Source organism: Scyliorhinus torazame, chromosome 17 (assembly GCF_047496885.1).
Source record: "Scyliorhinus torazame isolate Kashiwa2021f chromosome 17, sScyTor2.1, whole genome shotgun sequence".
Lineage (NCBI taxonomy): Eukaryota > Metazoa > Chordata > Chondrichthyes > Carcharhiniformes > Scyliorhinidae > Scyliorhinus > Scyliorhinus torazame.
The window spans coordinates 39,979,311-40,001,477 of NC_092723.1; the positions used below are offsets into that span (position 1 = coordinate 39,979,311).

The following is a 22,167-nucleotide window of genomic DNA, read 5'->3' on the forward strand; positions in this document are numbered from 1 at the left end:
ACTGCGCTGTAATGTTCTATGTTCTATGTAATGTTCTATGTTCTATGTTCTAAAGAGACTGGGCGCAATTCTGCGACCCGAGTTTAAGTCCACTGAACGTCACTTTTAATGGGATGGTTCTCGCACCTGCAGAGCCAAGAAGGACCCCACTATTCAACGGCGTTTTGACATTTATTTTGGCCTCGCCGAGGAACTCCCTGTCGAGGCCACGCTTTAAGTCGTTTCCTGCTTGCCAGTGCAAGAAGACTACTCGAGGATTGGGCGTCATTTTAAAAGGCAGCCCCAATCTTTTGACCACCCACCTTTGCCCCCGGACCCCCCCCCCACCCAATGTACCTCTTCCGGGATCCTCAAGGCCGCCATCCCCCTCACTCCACTTCTTATGGGCAAGGCCCTCCATGGGACCGACCCTTGGCACCGGCAAGCTGGTACCTAGGCACCCTGGCACTATTGGCATGGCACCCTGGCAGTGCCTCTGCCAGCCTGGCAGTGCCACCTGGGCTCTTTGGCAGAGTCAGGTTGTAAGTGCCAAGGTGCCAGGCTGGCAGTCCAAAGGTGCCCAGGTGCCAGGAGTGCCAGAGGTGCCATCCTTCCCAGTGTCCAACCACACGGTGGTCCCAACTCCCCAGCGAAACCACCCCCAAGGTGCCATCACGACTGGTCGAGGCCTCACTGGCGAGGCCAGTGAATCCCGGGCCCCGGGTGAATTGGGCGAGCGCATATTTAAATACGCCTAATGAGTCATTTAAATATGCGCACCTGGATCTTGACCAGCGAGATCCAAATTGCAACGTGTCGGATCCCGCAGGACATGCCTTTGTCACCTGTAGGACCAACGTTTCCAATGCTCTCCTGGCTAGTCTCCCGTTTCGCAAGCTCTGTTTCGAGTGTTGCGTACACACATTCCGTGAGATTCAATGGCCTTGTCCCAACACAAGGTTGGGCGCGACAAGGCCGCTAAATTGCACCCATATATGTAAATGCAAACCGTTGTAGTACTAAAAGTGAAAATAGCTCTCAAACCCTATTTCAGGGCTTAAATGAACGTTTAAGGCTGGCAAAGACTGTTTTCATTTACAAAATAAATTATAAGATTGGCAATGCTGGGCAGATTTATCCTCATCACGAGCTGCCCTGATATGGTGATGATTCTTTTTAAACTTCATACCTCCTCGTGCTGATCGAGAGAATGTGAGGAATTTGATCTATTGAAAATGGCGAAGTGGCAATGTCTACTTGATGCATAACTTGGAGTGGATCCTGCAGATGATGGCATTCTTATGATTGGATTTGGATTTGGATTTGTTTATTGTCACGTGTACCAAGGTACAGTGAAAAGTATTTTTCTGCGAGCAGCTCAACAGGTCATTAAGTACATGAAAAGGAAATAAAAGAAAATACATACTAGGACAACACAAGGTACACAACATAACTACATAACAGGTCAGTCCATTCGCAGGTCATTTAGGAGTCTGGTAACAGCGGGGAAGAAGCTGTTTTTGAATCTGTTCGTGCGTATTCTCAGACTTTTGTATCTCCTGAGTTGCTCTTGTCCTTCTCAGTTGTAGTGTTTGTGGGTCGAGGAGGTACTGTTTTTTTAAAAAAATAATTTTATTAAAGGTTTTCATAAAATATCAATAACAAAATGAGAAAGAAAAAAGAACCCAACAGGGTTAAGTACAAAACACAATCTAAAAAAGTAACCCCCCAAACTCCTCCCCCCCGTACCTAAATAATAAATTAACATTATCACCCCGACTTAACACAACAAATATATACACCCCCTCAGACACTCCAATGTAAATAACATAAACAAAAATAAAGTAAACCCCGCCCTCCCCCCCCCCCCCGAGCTACTGCTGCCATTGACCAATGTCTATCGTTCTGCCAGAAAGTCTAAGAACGGTTGCCACCGCCTAAAGAACCCTTGTACCGACCCTCTCAAGGCGAATTTCACCCTCTCCAATTTAATGAACCCTGCCATTTCACTGATCCAGGATTCCACGCTTGGGGGCCTCGCATCTTTCCACTGAAGGAGAATCCTCCGCCGGGCTACCAGGGACGCAAAGGCCAGAATTCCGGCCTCTTTCGCCTCCTGCAGTCCCGGCTCCTCTGCCACCCCAAGTATTGCGAGCCCCCAGCCCGGTTTGACCCTGGATCCTACCACCCTCGACACCGTCCTCGCTACGCCCGTCCAAAATTCCTCCAGTGCTGGGCATGCTCAGAACATATGGGTATGATTTGCTGGGCTCCCTGAGCACCTAACACACCTGTTCTCACCCCCCAAATAACCGGCTCATCCTTGTCCCGGTCATGTGTGCCCTGTGCAGCACCTTAAACTGTATGAGGCTGAGCCTCGCGCACGAAGAGCCCTCCCTAAGGCATCTGCCCACGTCCCCTCTTCGATCTCCTCTCCCAACTCCTCCTCCCACTTACCTTTCAACTCCACCACCGAGGCCTCCTCCTCCTCCTGCATCACCTGGCAAGTTTCCGAGATCTTCCCCACTCCCAACCCCCCCCCCCCCCCCCACGAGAGCACCCTGTCCTGCACTGTGTGTGGCAGTCGCCGCGGGAATTCCACCACCTGCCGTCTGCCAAACGCCCTTACCTGTAAGTACCTGAAGGAACTTCAGGTACCCGGGGGGGAGCCCGTACTTCTCCTCCAGCTCACCCAAGCTCGCGAACTTCCCGTCCACAAACGGGTCCCCCAACTTTCGTATCCCTGCCCTGTGCCACCCCGAAAACCCTCCACCTGTTCTTCCTGGGGCGAACCGGTGATTCCCCCGTAATTGGGTCCACGCCGAGGCCCCAGCTTCCCCCCATGCCGCCTCCACTACCCCCAAATTTTGAGGGCCGTCACCACCAGTGGGCTCGTGGTATACCTCCTTGGAGGGAGCGGCAGCGGCGCCGTTGCCAGTGCCCCCAGACTCGTACCCACACAGGATGCCGTCTCCAGCCTGTTCCATGCAGCCCCCTCCTCCTCCATGACCCACTTGCGCACCATCGTCGCATTGGCGGCCCACAGAGGTTGGGCAGCGCCAGCCCCCCCCCATCTCTACTCCGCTCCAGGAACACCCTTCTCACCCTCGGAGTCCCTCGCGCCCACACAAACCCCATTATACTCCTGTTAACCCGCCTGAAAAAAGCCTTCGGGATAAACACGGGGAGGCACTGGAACAGGAACAAAAACCCTGGGAGCACCGTCATTTTGATTGACTGCACCCTACCCCCAAGGACAGCGGCAACGCGTCCCACCTCTTGAACTCCTCAATTTGCTCCACCAACCTTGTAAAGTTAAGCTTATACAGGGCTCCTGGCCACCTGGACCCCCAAATATCTGAAGCTCCTCTCCGCCCTTTTTAGTGGGAGCTCGCCAATCCCCCTCTCCTGGTCCCCTCACTGAACTACGAACAGCTCGCTCTTCCCCATATTGAGCTTGTGCCCCAAAAAGTCCCCGAATTCCCTAAGGATCCTCATTACCTCTGGCATTCCTCCCACCGGGTCCGCCACATACAGCAGCAGGTCGTCCGCATAAAGCGACACCCCTATGCTCCTCCCCACCCCGCACCAACCCCCTCCAGTTCCTCGACTCTCTCAGTGCCATAGCCAGGGGTCCAATCGCCAGTGCAAAGAGCAGGGGGAACAGGGGACACCCCTGTCTCGTCCCTCGTTGCAACCAAAAGTACTCGGACCTCCTCCTATTTGTGGCCACACTCGCCATCGGGACCTCATACAACAGCCTAACCCACCTGACAAACCCCTCCCCAAACCCGAACCTCTTCAGCACCTCCCACAGGTACCCCCACTCTACCCTATCGAAGGCTTTCTCAGCGTCCATCGCCACCACTATCTCCGCCTCCCCCTCCCTCGCCGGCATCATGATAACATTCAAAAGCCTCCGCACATTCGCGTTCAACTGTCTCCCCTTCACAAACACCGTCTGGTCTTCATGGATGATCTGCGGCACACAATCCTCAATCCTCGTGGCTAAGACCTTCGCCAGCACCTTGGCATCTACATATAGCAAGGAAATCGGTCTGTAAGACCCACATTGCAGGGGATCCTTGTCCCACTTCAGGATCAAGGAGATCAGTGCCCGGGACATCGTCGGGGGTAAAGCCCCCCCCCTCCCTTGCCTCATTAAAGGTCCTAACTAACAGCAGGCCCAACGGGTCCATATATTTTTTACAGAACTCGACCGGGAAACTGGCCGGCCCCGGTGCCTTCCCCGCCTGCATGCTTCCTATCCCTTTGATCAGCTCCTCCAGCCCAATCGGGGCCCCTGGTCCCGCCACCAGTCACTCTTCCACCTTTGGAAACCTCAATTGGTCCAGGAAACGGCCCATCCCTCCCTCCTCCCATGGGGGCTCGCATCGGTACAATTCCTCGTAGAAGTCCCTGAAGACCCCATTGATGCCAACCCCACTCCACACCACGCTCCCTCCCCTGTCCTTAACTCCCCCGATCTCCCTAGCTGCGTCCCGTTTCCGAAGCTGATACGCCAGCATCCGGCTTGCCCTTTCCCCATACTCGTAGACCGCCCCCTGGGTCTTCCTCCACTGCACCTCCGCCTTCCTGGTGGTCACCAGGTCGAATTCGGCCTGGAGGCTGCGCCTCTTCCTCAACAATCCTTCCTCAGGCTCTTCCGCATACCTCCTGTCCACCCTCACCATCTCCCCCACCAGCCTCTCCCTCTCCCCCCCGCTCCCTCCGCTCCCTGTGGGCCCTAATGGAGATCAGCTCTCCCCTCACCACCGCCTTCAGTGTCTCCCATACAATCCCCACTCAGACCTCCCCGTTTTCGTTGATCTCCAAGTACCTCTCTATACTTCCTCGGACCCGCTCGCTCACCTCCCTGTCCGCCACAGCCCCACCTCCAAGCGCCACAGCGGGCGCTGGTCCCTCTCCTCCCCCATCTCCAAGTCCACCCAATGCGGGACGTGCTCCGAAAGGGCTATTGCCGAATACTCGGTATCCTCTACTCTCGCTATCAGCGCCCTACTCAAAATGAAAAAGTCGATTCGAGAATAAGCCTTATGGACATGTGAGAAGAATGAAAATTCCCTAGCCCCCGGCCTTGCAAATCTCCAAGGGTCCACCCCTCCCATTTGGTCCATAAACCCCTCAGCACTCTAGCCGCCGCCGGCTTCCTACCCGTCCTAGACCTGGAGCGAACCAGTGCCGGATCTAACACCGTGTTAAAGTCTCCCCCCATTATCAGGCCCCCCACTTCCAAGTTTGGGATCCGACCCAACATACGCCGCATAAAATCCGCATCGTCCCAGTTCGGAGCATACACATTGACCAGTACCACCCTCTCTCCCTGTAACTGACCACTTACCATTATGTACCTCCCGCCATTATCTGCCACAATGCTCGACGCCTCGAATGACACCTTCTTTCCCACCAAGATTGCCACCCCTCGATTTTTGGCATCTCCCGCCCCGAGTGAAACACCTGACCTACCCACCCTTTCCTCAGTCTTACCTGGTCTACCACCTTCAGGTGTGTCTCCTGGAGCATAACCACATCCGCCTTGAGCCCCTTCAGGTGCACGAACACCCTGGCCCGCTTAACCGGCCCATTCAGTCCCCTTATATTCCAGGTTTTCAGCCGGATCAGGGGGCTACTCGCCCCCCTCCCCCGCCGACTAGCCATGACCCCTCCTCGGCCAGCCACGCACCCCACACCCGGCCCGTTCCCCACAGTGGCATACCCCCATCTCGACCCCCCCACTCCCTCCAGCTCCCCCTTGACCTTAGCAGCAGCAACTCGATTCCCCCCCCCCCCCCCCACCCCCCCAGCTAGGACCCATCCTAGCTGGTTTACTCCCCCCATTGCACTTCCGCAAGTCTGCTGACTCCTGCTGACGCCGGCCACTCCCGCCTCCCCTTCGACTCCTCCCATTGTGTGGCACACCCTCCTCCCCCGCTCCCCATTCACAGGCTCTCCCCCCTCCGTTCTAAGCACGGGAAACAATCCTCGCTTCCCCGCCCCGGCCCCCCCCCCCCCAGTCTGCGGCGCGGGAAGAAAGCCCGCGCTCTCCACCTACCAGGCCCCGCCACCAACCAAAACAGTGCCCAACTCGCCCATCCACCCTCCCCAACCCGAAAGAGAAAAACACAGAGAAAAAGAAATCCAAAACAATGCAATGGCCCCCCCCCCCGAACAAAAAATAGGCATAATATATCCACCGCAGTCCCCAATCGCCCATCCCGACCCTCAGTCTGTGTCCAGCTTCTCGGCCTGAACAAAGGCCCACGCCTCCTCCGAAGACTTAAAATCATGGTGCAGGTCCGTGTAGGTAACCCACAGTCGCGCTGGCTGCAACATGCCAAACTGCACCCCCTTCCTGTGCAGCACCGCCTTCACTCGATTGTACCCGGCCCTCCTCTTCGCCACCTCCGCACTCCAGTCCTAGTATATTCGAACCTCTGTGTTCTCCCACCTGCTGCTCCTCTCCTTCTTGGCCCACCTGAGCACACACTCCCGATCAACGAACCGATGGAACCGCACCAGCACCGCCCGCGGAGGCTCGTTAGCCTTGGGCCTCCTCGCCAACACTCTATGGGCCCCTTCCAGCTCCAGGGGCCCCTGGAAGGACCCTGGTCCCATCAGCGAGTTCAACATGGTGACCACATAGGCCCCCACATCCGGCCCCTCCAGCCCTTCCGGGAGGCCCAGAATCCGCAGATTCTTCCACCTCGACCGATTCTCCATCTCCTCGAACCGCTCCTGCCATTTCTTGCGGAGCACCTCGTGCGCCTCCACCTTTACCACCAGGCCTAAGATCTCAACCTCATTGTCAGAGATCTTTTGTCGAGCCTCTCAGATCGCCACCCCCTGGGCCATCTGTGTCTCCGGCAGCTTATCAATAGAAGCCTTCATCGGCTCTAGCAGGTCCGTTTTAATCTCTCTGAGGCAGCGCTGGATACCCTCCTGTTGCTCCTCCGCCCACTGCCTCCACGCTGCCTGGTCTCCGCCCGCCGCCATTTTGTCCTTCTTCCCTCCCTGCTTCGGGTCCACCAGCACCTTTTTGTCGCCTCGCTCCTAGTTAAAGCCATATATTGACGGGGAGCTGTTATTAACTCCTTCCCACACCGGGAAACGTCGAAAAAGTGCCGTTGGGGGCCCTGAAAAGAGCCCAAAAGTCCGTTTTTGCGGTAGCCGCCGAATGTGCGACTTAGCTCCGCATAGCCGCAACCGGAAGTCTCGAGAGGGAATCCTTTTGGCAGTGTTCACTTCACCAATCTGCCACAAAAATTCTGTGCAAACTCCTGAAAAAGTCTGAGAGTCCGTTCCAGACGGGAGCTGCCGAATGCGCGACCGACTCCTCCATGGACGCCACCGGAAGCCTTGTCCCCGCTTCTTCAATGGCCTTGGTGAGATCTTTTCACAGTTGTTCCCTCTGCTGCTAGAATTCACCTTTAATAAAGGCCCTCAAGTCAGCTTGAAGCCTTTAAGCTTGCCCTTCCCCCACCTGCATGCTGGAAGAGGCTTTTGTCTATTCCTGCAGCTCCAGCCAAATCTTTTACTGTTTCTGCCGGGTCTGGTAACCAAGAGACATACCATTCCTGGGGGACACTGTCGGGGGAATGTTGCAGACTTCTTCCCACAGCGAGAAATGTCGAACAAATTCCGTTGGGGGCCCTGTAAAGAGCCCAAAAGTCCGTTCCAAGCGTGAGCTGCCGAACATGCGACTTAGCTCTGCATAGCCGCACCCGGAAGCCTAGGAGGTACTGTTAATACAATCTTATTGTGGGTCTCGCATCAAACAAGCCTATTGAAGAAATAGTTATGGTTCATACTGCAGCTGCAGTGCACAAATGGTGAAGGGGATGGATATTGAGTTCAGTGGCAAGAGCACTGAACAAGCAGACTACGAGGCCTTTGTTGAATGATTTTGCAAATGCAATCATCCAGTAAAGGATGATTAATTTTCAAATCCTATCTGGCCCCAGGTGAGGTGCCAGAGCAGCATTTTTCAAAATCTTTTTCCAGGGACCCATTTTTACCAACTGGCCGACCTTCGGGACCCATGCCGGCCGACCTTCCTGATCCACTATTTTCACTTACCTTTATTGTGACAGATGAGCCTGCTTGGTCCTCACGATCTCACTTCAATGTTACATTTCTGTACGGGTTGTTCATCAGAGGTCCGGGAGCTCACACCAGCAGTGCTCTGTCCTACCGTGGACTCTCTTGTGAAGCTCTCTCCAGCAGATTCAATTATGAGATCCTGGCCAGTTGGTGTCTCTGGCCCTCTCTTCCTTAGTCCAAAAAGATCCACCTTCAGTTCTTCATGCAATCCTGTTGCCTGCTTGCGGGCAGCTACAAAACGGAGGAAGCGCTCCTCAGTAATTTTGCGCCCTGAGCACGGGATATCAGTGTACCGGGCATGTGACCTGCTCTCTGCCGCTGCTTCTGGCGGGAAGACCAATCGATTAAAAAAAAAAAGTCGACTCCTGGGACAGCGTGCTGATGTACAGAGGAGGCAGTCTGCCCTGCTGGGCTCCGGGCCTATGCGCTGCTACATCCAGCTGAGGGGGAACACATGAATGAGACGGCCGGCATTCTGAAAGTCGGTTGCGGTTGGCATTTTTAAAAGCTGGTCACGGCAATTAGGTACTTCTTCCCGAGATCGGGAATACCATGACCGATCCCTCCGTGACCCTTCCGATACCGGCCCGCGACCCACCCGTGGGTCACGACCCTGAGTTTGAAAATTACTGTGCCGGAGGACTGGAGGACAGCTATTGTGGTCACATTATTCAAGAAGGAAAGAAGGGACGAAAGAGGTAATCACAGGCCAGTGAGCCTATCATTAGAGGTAGGAGAATTACTGGAGAAAGTCCTGAGGGAGAGACTTAATCTCCATTTGGAGAGGCAAGGATTAATCAACAATAGTCTGCATGGCTTTGTCGAGGGGAGATCGTGCCCAATAAACTTGACTGAATTTTTTGAGAAGGTGTATAGATGAGGGAAGTACAGTTGATGTAGTCTACATGGACTTCAGTAAGGCTTTTGACAAGGACCCACATGGAAGACTTATCAAGAAGGATTTTGCAAGCCCAATCCAGAAATCCTACCAGTCCTGTCTTGAGACAATTCACACCTCCTTAACCTGGGATTACACCTCTCTCTGGATCTGTAAAGACTTAATTACCTGCAAATGCTCACATTCAAAGTATCGTCTTGCATCTTTGACTTTGTCGATAGATATGTTTCTGGAACCTACCTCTTCATACACGTGAGGAAGAAGCAGTGCTCCGAAAGCTAGTGATTTAAAACAAATCTGTTGGACTTTAACCTGGTGTTGTAAGACTTCTTACTCTCTTTCTAGGAGACAGAGGTCCTGGGTTTGGGAGGTACTCTTGAAGAAACCTTGGTGAGCTGCTGCAATAATGCATTTACTAGATTGTTCACACTGCAGCAACATTGCATGGTGATGGAGCGAGTGATTATTTGTGGATGGGCTGCCAATCAAGCAGGTTGATATGCACTGGATGGTGTTGAGCTACTTTACTGTTGTTTGAGCTGGTCTCATTCAGGCATCACAGGTTGTCGTGGCTTGAGGCATAACTAGAAGCTTCCAGTCATAAACAAACATTCACCCTCCCTTAGCAGGCTACCATAAAACAATGTACAAATGTTACAATGGTTAATAGGGACAACCAAGGAACGAGAGTCCATCAAAAAGTCATTTGGCCTGGAGACTTCTGGGTCCTTCCAGACCTCCACAGCCCAGCCACAGGCTTGGCACTGTTTTGAGCGATCGAATGGTCCACAGTCAGTGCCACCTTAAGAGGGACCACTTCGACACTAGGCAAAATAGTCTCATCGGTCTCAACAGACGCAGCAGGTTGAACAGAAACGGGCGTCCCTGGCTCAATACGATCATGAGATATAAGATATACGAGCAGAAATAGGCCATTCGGCCCATCAGGTCTTCTCTGCTGAGTTACAGGAGTATTCATGATGCTCCTGGACTTGTCGATTCCAAGTCGTGAGTTTCCACCCCTCGACTCCTCAGGTGGTCAAAGTGCTTTTTGACGGTCTTCCCGTTAACATCGACCACATGAGACACCAACACCATCCAGGGAATATCACCCTGACTGGGCTGCAGCCCGTCCTACTGACCAAAGCGAACCTGAGGCGACATTACGGACCAAATCGGGTCTCCCACCCGAAATGACCTTTCACCTCTCTGCTCTGATCGCTGACTCGTCTGGGAGGCCTGACGTGCCTCCACCCTCCCCGCCAAATTTGGAAACACAAGATCCAATCGGGTTCTCAACTGATGGGCCATGAGCAATTCAGCTGGTGTGACCCCTGTGGTTGAATGAGGGGTTGAGTTGTACAACAATGAAAAATTAGCCACCTTCTGACAAAGTGGCTTGTCGGATTGCTTTTCGATGCATTCTTGAAAGTTTGGATGCTCACTCAGCCAGACCGTCTGATGCTGGGTGGTAGGGGGCTGTCCTCGTGTGTTGTCTGCCATTTTCTCTCACAAATCGCTGGACGTCATACCGGTTGTCCGAAACAATTGACTCGGAAAGTCAATGAATGACAAACACTCGGCGCAAGGCACCTTACTGTGGCCGCTGAGGTAGTTGCCCCATATCTTGAACAGATACCCATTTTGAGTGGGCATCTACCAGCACCAAGATCATCTTGCTCAGGAACGGGCCCGCATAATCAATGTGGACCCTTGTCCACGAGCAACTTGCCCATTACCAGGGTGAAAGGTGGCAGAAGGCAACACAGATTGCTGAATTTGGTGGTACTGTTGTACTAATTCTTCAGTGGCTTTGTCTATACAAGGCCACCAGACGTAACTGCCCACCAACATCCTCACTCTGTCGAACCGTTAACCGTACACATACTGGTGGAATTTCTTCACACCGATTATAATCTTTAAGCCCTCCTTCTCAATCTGGGTGTAGTTTTATTCTGCTTCACAAAGGGTACTTCAGGTGAGAGGGCATTTCGAACAACCTACCATTTTGTGGGATAAAACGGCACCTAAGGGGATGGGTCACAAGTCAGTGCGATTGATTTCCCCGGATCAAAATGCACCAAGAAGTTTGATGACTACTACTTGCTTAACGACTCGGAAGCTTCCTCTTGAGGGTCCCTCCATTTCTACCACTGATTCTCCCTTAATAACTGGTGTCATAGTACCAATGTTGTGGCTGGATTCGAAATAAACCTCCCATAATAATTGACCATAAGCTTACAGAGATTTTGTGTTCAATGATGTCTCATATGGCCTTGACCTTTTCTTCCATCAATGCAAAATCCTAGATACGTTACCTCCAAGGCTTGAAAAGTACATTTTCTGCATTTTAGACAGATCCCTGCATCACAAAACTTCTTTAATATTTCTCTAGTCTGACCATGTGTTCTTCTGGTGTCGTGCTGATGCCTACACGTCATCAAGGTAAACGATCACTGTAGAAATTCCCCAGAGGAGATATTCCATTGTGCGCTGGAAGATAGCACTGGCTGAAGCGATGCCAAACAGCATTCTGGTGCACTGGATGTGGCCTTTGTGTGACTGAGGTTCAATTTTGAGTAGGTGAGGCCGTGGCAGCTTAGTGTAGAAGTCTTAAATGCAGGGAATCAGATCCTGATTGAACTGGGTAAATTACTCTCTACACAATTCCCAGCCTCTGACCTATTCGTGTAGCCACAATATGCTTATGACTGGTTCAGTCAATAGTGTCTGTCCAGGATGTTGAAGTTGGGGAATTCAGTGATGGTAATGACATTCAATATCAAGGGGCGATGGTTAGATTCTCTTTTGTTGGAGATGGCCATTGCCTGGAACTTGTGTGGCATGGATGTTACTTGCTGTTATTTTCTATTTATATTTTATATAAAATTATATTTTAAATTAAGAAATGGATCGACACATTAAATGACAAGACGGTGTATGTAATGGAGGTATGTTGGTACGGACTACTTCAGTATCTGAGGAATTGTGAATGGAAATGAACATCCCACTTCCTACCTTATGATTAAGGGAAGATCATTGATGATGCATCTGAAGATAGTTGGGCTGAGGACCCTGCAGGAGCTCCTTGACACCAATACCTTTCTGTATATTCGTTAATGGGACATGAGCATTGCAGGCTGAGCAAGCATTTATTGCCCATCCCTAATTGCCTTTGAAGGGGCAGTTAAGAAGTCACATGTAGGCCAGGCCAGGTCAGGACGGCAGATTTCCTTCCCTAAAGGACAATAGTGAACTAGATGGGTTTATACAACAATCGACAATGTTTTCATCATTCGACTTTTCATTCCAGATTTTTTTAAATTGAATTCAAATGTCACCATCTGCTGTGGGGGGATTTGAAACTGGCTCCTCAGAACATTACTCTGAGTCTCTGGTTTACTAATCCAGTGACAATAGCACTATGTCACCGCCTCCCGGGCCTCCCACAACCACAACTATCTTCCACTGTGCTCAGTATGATTTCACCCAGTGGATTGTTTTTGCCTGATCCCTTTTTACTTCAATTTTACTGGGACTCATTGATGGCGCTCTTGGTCAAATGTAGCTTTTTAAAAAAATGTATTTATTTATTTTTTTTCTTTAAAATTTAGTGTACCCAATTCATTTTTTTTTCCAATTAAGGGGCAATTTAGCGTGTTTAATCCACCTACCTTGCACATCTTTGGGTTGTGGGGCGAAACCCACGCAAACACGGGGAGAATGTGTAAACTCCACACAGTGACCCAGAGCCGGAATCGAACCTGGGACCTCGGCGCCGTGAGGCAACAGGGCTAACCCACTGCGCCACCGTGCTGCCCCCGTCAAATGCAGCTTTGATGCTTTGGGCAGTCACTCTCACCTCACCTCTGAAGTTCAATTTTCACCTCTGAAGTTCAGTTCCTTCAGGAGTCAGTAGTGAAGCTACTGGGCCACCCCTGGTGATGGACATTGAAGTCCCCCCCACCTTTTCTACCCTCTGTCTTTCTTCCAAGTGCTGCTCAACTGATCCAACAGCTGAGAGGAGGGGGTCAGATGGTAATCAGCTGGGTTACTTGCCCTGTTTTGACCCGATGCCATGAGACTTTATCGGGTCCAAACTCAATGTTGAGGTCTTCCAGGACTCTTCTGTGCTGACAGTAAATCACTGTGTTACACAATTTTCCCCAGGTGTGGTCATTTGGTGTCTTGGATGCCAGATTGTTGCTTTCCAAATTATGACTTATGTCCTCAAATTTGAGTGAGGAGAACTTTGCAGAATCGACTGGGCTGAGTGTGTGTTTGTCACATCATAATCTGATGCCCAGGCCAATGCCAGGTTCTCCATCTGGTTTTATTCTCATTCATAGTATGTTTTCTTTTTAGCACTTTGATCTAATGGAGGCTTGCTAAGCCATTTCAGCAAGCATTTTAGAGTTAACCACATTTTTGAGTTCAGAGTCACATATACTCCAGATTAGTTAAGGACGTGGGTCTCCAGGATATTTGTCCAACATTGCATTAATAATCCAGCAACATAACTACTTTCTACCAGTCTTGGCATTGGTGCTAGGTATAAAGTCAGAACGAGGTGATTATGTCCATTACATACATCGTCATGTCATTTAATGAGTCGATCCATTTCTTAATTTAAAATATAGTTTTATATAAAATAGAAATATAAAATAGAGCAACAATATGCATGGAGGACACCTCAACAGTGGAATATGCTAATGGACAAATCCCGAATTTTCTGAGATTTATAATTCATGTACATTGCAGGAATCTATCTCATTCAATGCATTTATGCAGTGATGTATTGCTGTTGGAGTAATGTAACCTTTAATAACAGCAATTGCTTGGCAAAAGAGATGAAAATAATCAATATCTGTGGAATTACAAACATTCTTTCCAAACGTAGATTGTCTTGGGTTAAAATCTGCTGTTTGATTTGAGGAGATTCTTCTGTTATTGTCACTGGGAAACTGATAAAAGCAATGAAATATTGATGTAGCAATTATCATCTGTGGAATAAAATTTATTCCACGTATTCTTTCTGAAGTTGAAACATTAAACAGGAATGGTAGCACATCGGTTAGCACCGCTGCTTCACAGCACCAGGGACCTGGGTTCGATTCCCATTCTGGGTCACTGTGCGGAGTCGACACATTCTCCCCGTGTCTGCGCGGATTTCCTCCAGGTGCTCTGATTTCCTCCCACAGTCCAAAGATGTGCGGCAAGGTGGATTGGTCACAACAAATTGTGCCATAGTTTCCAAAAGTTAGGTGGGGTTGCTGGGTTACGGGGATAGGATGGAGGTGTGGGCTTAGGTAAGTTGCTCTTTCAGGGGCCGTGTGGATTCGATGGACCGAATGGCCTCCTTCTGCACTGTAAATTCTATGATACACCAATTGACTCAAGTCAACATATGGTGGCCCAAATCTTCTAGTCAGCAGCAGAGCAGGAACACGTGATATTGACTGTGATGTAAACTATCTCCTTACCTTTACATGGGTCCAGAGCGAGAGTATTAGGCGATCTTTCAACCATCAGTACACCCCACCTCCTTAACACCTGGAATGGGTAGGTTGTCTTTTGAGGAAAGGTTGAACAGGCTGGGCTTAAATCCACTGGAGATTAGAAGAGTAAGAGGCAATGTAATGGAAACATACAAGATTCTTAAGGGTCTTGACAGGATTGATGTGGAGAGGACGTTACCTCTTGTGGGCGAATCTGGAACTCCGGATCACTATTTAAATATAAGGGGTCACCGATTTAAAATGGGGATGGGGTGAAACATATTTTCTCTGACGGTCGCGAGTCTTTGGAACTCTCTTCTTGAAAAGCCAGTGGAAGCAGAGGGCACGATTCCCCGGAAAGATTTCTAAGTGTGGTAGCGAGCGGGAACTGCTGCGAGCTTCCTGGCACTGGGCCCAGCGAGGCCGGCAACGCTGTTCAATGTTAATTAGTCCACTTAACAAGGCCCCACGGGCTTCTCGCCGTAAATGAAGACTCACCAGCCAATTCGACGGCACCACGCTCGCCAGCCTCCCACTGACAAGGTCGAGCAGCACTTACTCAGCCAACCCCAGCCAGCTCGCAACAATGGTGCCGAGGAGGCCAGCCCCAAGATGCGAGGATGCAGATCTGGGGGGGGGGGGGGCGCTTCGACACGTGGAGGCCAGGAGAAATGGTCCTGCTCCCCCGAGGGTCCCGGACAGCAAACGGGCCCTGGAGATGACTGTGTGGCCGAGGTCATGGCTGGAGGATGCCGCAGAGGTGAGGAACCACCAGACCCCACCCGAAGGACCTGTCAAAAGTGAGTTGTTATTGCCTTACTGGCTGACCCATCCCTCCCACTAGACCAGATGTCCATTCTCCCACAAGTCCTCTAGCCGATGGTGCCGGCCCATCCTGCATGGCTATCTCTCCAATATCCCACAAGACCACCTCAGAGGAGAACTTGGAGGAAGAAACGATCGAGATATCACAGCTGTCCTACCCACCCACCACCAGTGCAGATACACACACCACCTGATAGTGGTCAGGCTTCTGGGGCACAAGTGAGCACCACACAGCTGCTGATGTACATCAGGTGGAGGCAGGATTTCCCAGGTGAGACAGCAGTCGGAGGGCTGGGTCTCAGCCTGATGCTTAGCCTATGGAAGAACTATTCCCGGAGCTGATGGAGACAATAGGGAACAGTCAGGACATTGAGAGGGAGATGTGAGCAATACTCCAGCAGATTCATGGCCGATTGGAGGAGTCCCAGAGGCTAGGGGCGAAGGAGATGTTGCCGGCAATGCATGGCACTGAGACCAGCACTGCTAGGGTGGCAAATGCAGTGGAGAGCCTGGTGCACAGCGTCAGCATCATTAGTGAAGGTGTCCAAGGCGTTGCACAGTCAGTGATAGCCATGGCTGAGGGCCTCGCCAGAACGTCAGCCTTCCTGGGGGATGTCACCCAGTACCAGGCTGACCTTGATGAGGTTCTTCGGGACATGTCCCACTCTCAGACGGGAATGGCGAGCTTGTCCCAGTCGCAGGTGGGTACAGTCGAGGTTCTGCAGAGCATGGCCCAATCATTGAGGAGCATCGACGAGGGCATCGGCGTGATGGACAGACCATGGGAACCTCCAGGGTTGCAGAGCCAGATGATGCAGGGGCATCTGGGTCTCGAACCAGCTGCCCCTCCATCTCAAGCTGAACCCCAGGGACCTATGGGCACTGACCGGGAAGAGGGGGCACTGGATGGCAACTCGGATGCGTGCCATGGAGTGGCGACGGTGACCACCAGCTCCTCCGAGTGCCACATCTCTGGTGGAGCCGCATCTCACAGTCACCACCCGGAACAGGGTGGCACGGCTGTTCATGTGCCGCTGACAGGTGTGCCGGGCCCCTCCGGCCACAGAAGACAGCAACCAGGGGCATCGAAGGCCACAGGGTGAGGTCAGTAGCTGGCTGCCACCACCTCTTATGTGCATCCTGAGGATATACCTGGACGTAGCAGTATGATCTGGGGGGGGGGGGCCTATATTATTGGGGCCAGCCCGCTGTATGGGTCCGCCTTGTTGCACGGGGCTGCCGCCTCAGGCGGCCGCCGCACGCATGTGCGGACCCGCGGCCGGAAGTGCAGGGCCCTGTATCGGCAGCCGGAGCTGCGTGGCGTACTCCGGGGTCCTGCAAGCCCCTTTCAAAACGGAGAATCACTCTGGACTTTCTACAGGAAAACCCAGGATTCCAGGGAGGACTGGAGACAGGCGTGTGATGGTAGACCCCAATGGGGTATTGGGAACCTGGTGGTGGTGGGGATCCTGGAGGCTTTGTGGTGGGATTTGAGGCTTGAGGTCTTCTGAGGCACTTACCTCGAACCAGGAGGTAGATTTAAAGGCATTCAACTCCTGAATCCACCAATTCCTCAGCTTTATAAAGCTACCGTGTGTCCTGATGCATTGGAACAGCAGTTAAAGTCGAAAATTTGAGTGACAATGAGGTTGCAAGCCTTATTATCATATTTAAAGCTCCAACACACCTATCTTTGAGACTCTGTTAATACTGAAAGTGGGCAGGTTAGAAACAGGTGTAGTTCAGAAAAGAGACTTCCCTCCCACCCAAACCTGTCCATTTATTTGGATAAAATTCCTCCCAAAATTCCTGTTATGCAAATAACTTCAGAATAATGTGTGATATGGTAATTATCTCGCAGTTAAAAAGCTGTTCAATAACTAAAGTAATTTTCCTACTTAAGGTACTTTGATTCCTTCACCATCCAGCGAGATCTATTGTCATTGCTCAATAAAACCCTGTGGGACAGACAGAATGAATCATAAACATATTTATCATCTAAAAATATTGAATTGACAAAATAAGGCGGTCACAGAAAACAGAGAGGATTATGGAATGATTAAGGTTTGGCTTTGGGTAGTTCTTTCATTTCATTTTCAAAAGGTCAAACAAATGCCATCAGACACAAGTCAACAGCTGAATTCATCGCCAGTAAACTCTAAGCTCATCACTAAGGCAGCAATTGCAGAGGTTAGATGGCAGCATTAATTCCCTGTTGGCTTCAGTTCCGAGTGCTCAGTTATTTGAAACAGAGCAAAAATGCACATCCACATAGAGTTCACCCAGAATCAATGAGGTGGGTAGATCTTTGACATAGATGAAGTGTCTTGAGGTTTACAAAATTGGTTGACTTACTTATTTGCACCCCTGGGATCTTGGAAAGGATGCTCACCAGCCACGTTGTATCCCAGTAAGATGCATTCCATTAACCACATGCTTCTTAGAAACCACCACGTTTCTCATTAACAGAAAACTTGGCAAGGTATTAAAAATAATCATTGTCACGCACAACATTAGTGGCAGAGAAAAAGCGAATGGGCCCCGAGCCCCCCTCTTCATTTTTCCTGCTTGATTTATTTTTTTATAGGAAGCAGCTTCACTGAGAGTTGATTGAAAAAAAAACCGCTGCCTGAATTCCTTTGTGTGCAGTCTGAATTTTATTCCGTCAGGTTTTCTGGCAGTAACAGCCAATTAGGAGACGTGTTCATCTTTCAGTATCAGTGCGCTATTATCCCCTTATTCTATGGGTCGATTGTGGTGTGGTCTCCGACAACCCAAGGTTTATATGCTCTTCTCGACGATGACAACTGAGTTCAGCCTGAGATGATTGAAAGCTGAGAATGAGGCGATTTTACAAACCAAATTCGATATCCAATTTAATCACCTTTCAGTATCTAACTCAAAGTGTGAAATACATTGGGCAGCAAATGAGATATATTTAAAATAATGCTTTTTAAATATATAATTCACAACTATTGTTGCAATTCAGATATTTCCCAGCAGTCTTAATTAATGCTTCCCACCAATATGGCAGCTTTAAAGATCAAGCCCCCGGCTGGAAACTTTGTGCATAAGTAAATAGGTAAAAGGTAAAGTCGCCATAGTCCGAGATGACCATAGGCCACTTTTCCCTTTAAGGGGGAGAGCTGACTGGTGGTGATTTAACCTGAGGATCACCACACCTCAGGCGAGTGGCAAGGTTGAGAAGGCGGGACCGTCATGAATAGCCTCAGCCGGTTCGGGAATTGAACCCACGCGACTAGCCTTGCTCTGTATCATGAGCCAACTCTCCAGCCAAGTGAGCTAAGAATGTCACAGAACTAGCAATAAAATTGTCATTGAGTTACGCATCAGAAATATTTTGAGGATACCTTCTTGATTAAGTGCAAGGGCAGTACGCACATCCACTCTCTTACCTAGCATTGCTGAAGAAATTTTAAAATTCTTGCTCCAGGTGTAGGAGAAAGCATGCTAATACAGATGTTTTCTTTACAATGAGTCCAAAGCTGAATAAACATAAGCTGTTATTTATATTGTGTAAAGTTCTGTTGGAAAAAAAGATACTTCACATTTGACATATTCTCCCATTTAAAACAAACATCATCCATCTATCTTTTATTTTAATCTGATCTTAAAAAGTGGCTAATAAAACTACGTCTGGTAGATTCTTGAATAGTTCAAAGATCCCTCTATCAAATGTCCTTGAACTAAGATCGTGTTATTGTTTGCAGAATTGCCAACCATGTTTTCAATTCATAAAGTCTATTATTTTTCAGCTCTTTTCTCTTGTAACAGAAACTTTCAAATGAAACAAATGATTGGAATGAAAGAAGCAAATTGGAAAAGATGAGATTGTGTTTACGAATGTACTTATCCTTTAAGTTTTGGTAAAATCTGAAGTAAATTCAGTTCATACCTACCAAAGCAATGGTGCAACGAATGGATGACCTTAATGAACTGTAGCCTCAGATTTTCCTTCACTACTTGCCAGGGCTGTTGAAATCCTGAAATTACACCTTGGAGAGGTAAACAGGGCCCCTGCTGCTCACAATCTCCTCATGCTATATCACCTTCACTTCACGGGGCATAAAACAGGGGGCAGGTTCTGAGCTCTTCTGTTGTTTGCCTGTATACTTTGTTTCATATCTCCATATTGGTTTTCCTTCCCTTTCACTTTTTTCAACCATTTAATTATTCTGCCACAACCTGGGCTTTCGCCTGAATTTTCCTTGAAGAATCTTCAATGGCCACCGGCGCTCCTTGATGGCTGTCTGACTTCTAACAAAGCAAATTTGATGACATTGCTATCAAAACCACAGCTTTTGTTATTTTCTTCTCCAGTGCCTTCTTTATGCAGCTCTGATGGCAGTTTATTTTTCATGCCTCCTGCTGAGTTTGATACCTGTTGCTCTTGTCCTGGGAGGTTTTTAAGCCTGTTAAAATATTTCCGCTGGAGTTTAATTTGTCATTGGGCATGTCTGTTCACCTGACTACTATGCTGGCTGGTGGTGACAAAGAAGATATGACATGGGACCATTAGGCACTTTAGCTTTCCAGACTATTCATTTTTGCTCTTCCTTTTAAATGAAGCCTCTTGGTAGAACAGAGTGCAATGTTGTGCACTGGTTTGAAACTGATGAAGTGTCATTGCCAAGCAATGATGGTACGGTTGCCATCTATTTGGAATCACATGGCATGCTCATTATGTCGTTAATAGTGTCCCAAAGCACTATGCTTTGCAACACAAAGTTCCCCCTTTATATCCTTCCTGATTAAAACAAAAACTTAAGATGATTGCGGGCAGAATACATCAGCTGCAATGATCCCTCTAATTTTCCTTTATCATGCTCAGTTAAATCTTTTTGCACAGTTGCACAGGAAGGATAACTTGTGAACAGCCTGCAGCATCTTCTAGTGTGTGTGCGCATGCCTAGGAGCGAACACTTTTTGGCTGGTCCATTTTATCTCGTGAAATAGCTTGTGTAGAGGCGGCACGATGGCGCAGTGGTTAGCATTGTTGCCTCACGGCGCCAAGGACCCGGGTTCGATCCCGGCCCCGAGACACTGTCCATGTGGAGTTTGCACGTTCTCCCCATGTCTATGTGGGTATCACACCCACAACCGAAAGCTGTGCAGGACAGATGGTTTGGCCACGCTAAATTTCCCCTTAATTGGAACAATTAAAAATATGTATATCTACAAAAGAGTGAGCCAGAGATAGGTTCCGTTGTCATTGCAGAAAAGCTTTGCTTGCAGTATCCCTTGTAAGGGTTCTTACGATGCCACTGAAATGTTGCACAGTTCTTTTCAGATGTGGAAATGACCAAGTTGCCAAAATAAATCTGTTATGATTTTAATGGCAAAATAGAGAGACAGAGAGAAATAAAGGAACAAATAAACACCTGAGAAACAATAGGATTGATTTCAGTTTAGGAAGACTTTATGACCCTCTTCTCTGCATAAAATTAAAAGAAACTTACCTTTTCTCAAGTGTTAGGATATCGTAACCAGAAATCAACTTTTGTTAGGATACCGGATGAAAACCCCAAACAATATTTCAATTGGTAAAACTGTGAGGAAAGGATACTTCGCCCCAGGAGTCATGACTATGACCAATAGGTATCTTTTATGGTAAAACAAACTTTAATTTAAACATTGAATTAACCACGTTAACATCAAAAAAATAGCTTTACAATTATCATTTAACCAGTTCTTAAACAAAAGGAAAAACTTGAACTTACTATCTATACCTGCTACTAACTCCAATTAAGCAACCCAATACAGTTCAAATGCCACTTATAAATAAAGTTAACAAAACAGGTTATTTATTTGTGCAGATCTTTGGAGAGAGATCCTTTCAAGAGCCGAGTCAACTGAACAGCATTCGACAAAACTGCTGTTCAACTTAAAATCCTATAACAGACTGCAAAACCACAGACCTGGCTCCTTCCATAAATTACATCATCTGTATCCAACTAAGTTCAATGACCTGCTTAGCGAGGAATAAACACCACTCCTTCATAAATTATCTACACTCCAGGAAATCTCCAGCAATCGCAACACTACTTCATTAGCCCTCATCTGTAATCAGGTAAGTGGTTGGAATGAATGATAACCATCTTTTACGGCTTAATTTCAACATTAGTCGACACATTGAGGATACGTATTTTAAACCATGGTTTTTAATAACATTACTGAAACAGAATATAAAAAATAACAATTTCTACATTCCTCAAGCAAGAAGTCTGCATCAGAGCCTTTAAGAACCATTGGTTAGGCCACTGCACGCCTCATAATGAGCCCTGTCTGAACACTCAACCCATTGGTTCCTGCAAATTGCATCAGGTCTTACTTACATCTGAGGGCTAATTAGCATACTTAAATGAAGTGCCTGCGTGAAATATGGAGGCCCCAGCAGACAGAGTCAGATCAGTACAGTAAAAACAGCAGTGTTTTTTTTGGGCTGCTATCACTCTGTTTCTTCCAGCTGGAACAGCTTAAAATTGCCCCCAAAGAGAGTGAGGCAGGTTGATTGTACAGAGAACCGATAGAGCAAAGGTGGGAGATAACAGTATTCCAGCACTGCGAGTGTCATCTCTAATTGCGTTCTATAGCTATTGATTGCTTCAAACTTCCAATTTCACAGATTGGACAAAAAGACACCCGAGAAACAAACTGATCGCACTGAGGCACGGCAGTGTGCAAATCATTTATTTTTGGAGCTTTTTAGATATGATCAATAATTTGTGTTCTGTGGACATGATATATTAGCTTCAGTTATAATATTAGGTTCCCACCATTATATTCCACAAAACTGAAAATTAGAGAAAAAGGATTGCACTGGTG

At 48.8% G+C, this 22,167-nt stretch overlaps 1 protein-coding gene across 12 annotated transcripts in view; it reads left to right on the top strand.

Annotated features, from left to right (window-relative positions):
* The window catches only part of LOC140393831 (chemokine-like protein TAFA-5), a 650,941-nt gene that overhangs the window by 354,474 nt on the left and 274,300 nt on the right, over window positions 1-22,167 (top strand). For 5 of the 12 annotated variants that reach the window (XR_011935744.1, XR_011935741.1, XR_011935740.1 and 2 more), the window contains exon 4: window positions 21,159-21,412. The exons of the other annotated variants lie outside the window; for them this stretch is intronic. The gene's annotated coding sequence lies outside the window, so the exon portion shown is untranslated. The remainder of the gene's footprint in view (window positions 1-21,158; window positions 21,413-22,167) is intronic. 12 annotated transcript variants of the gene reach the window in all.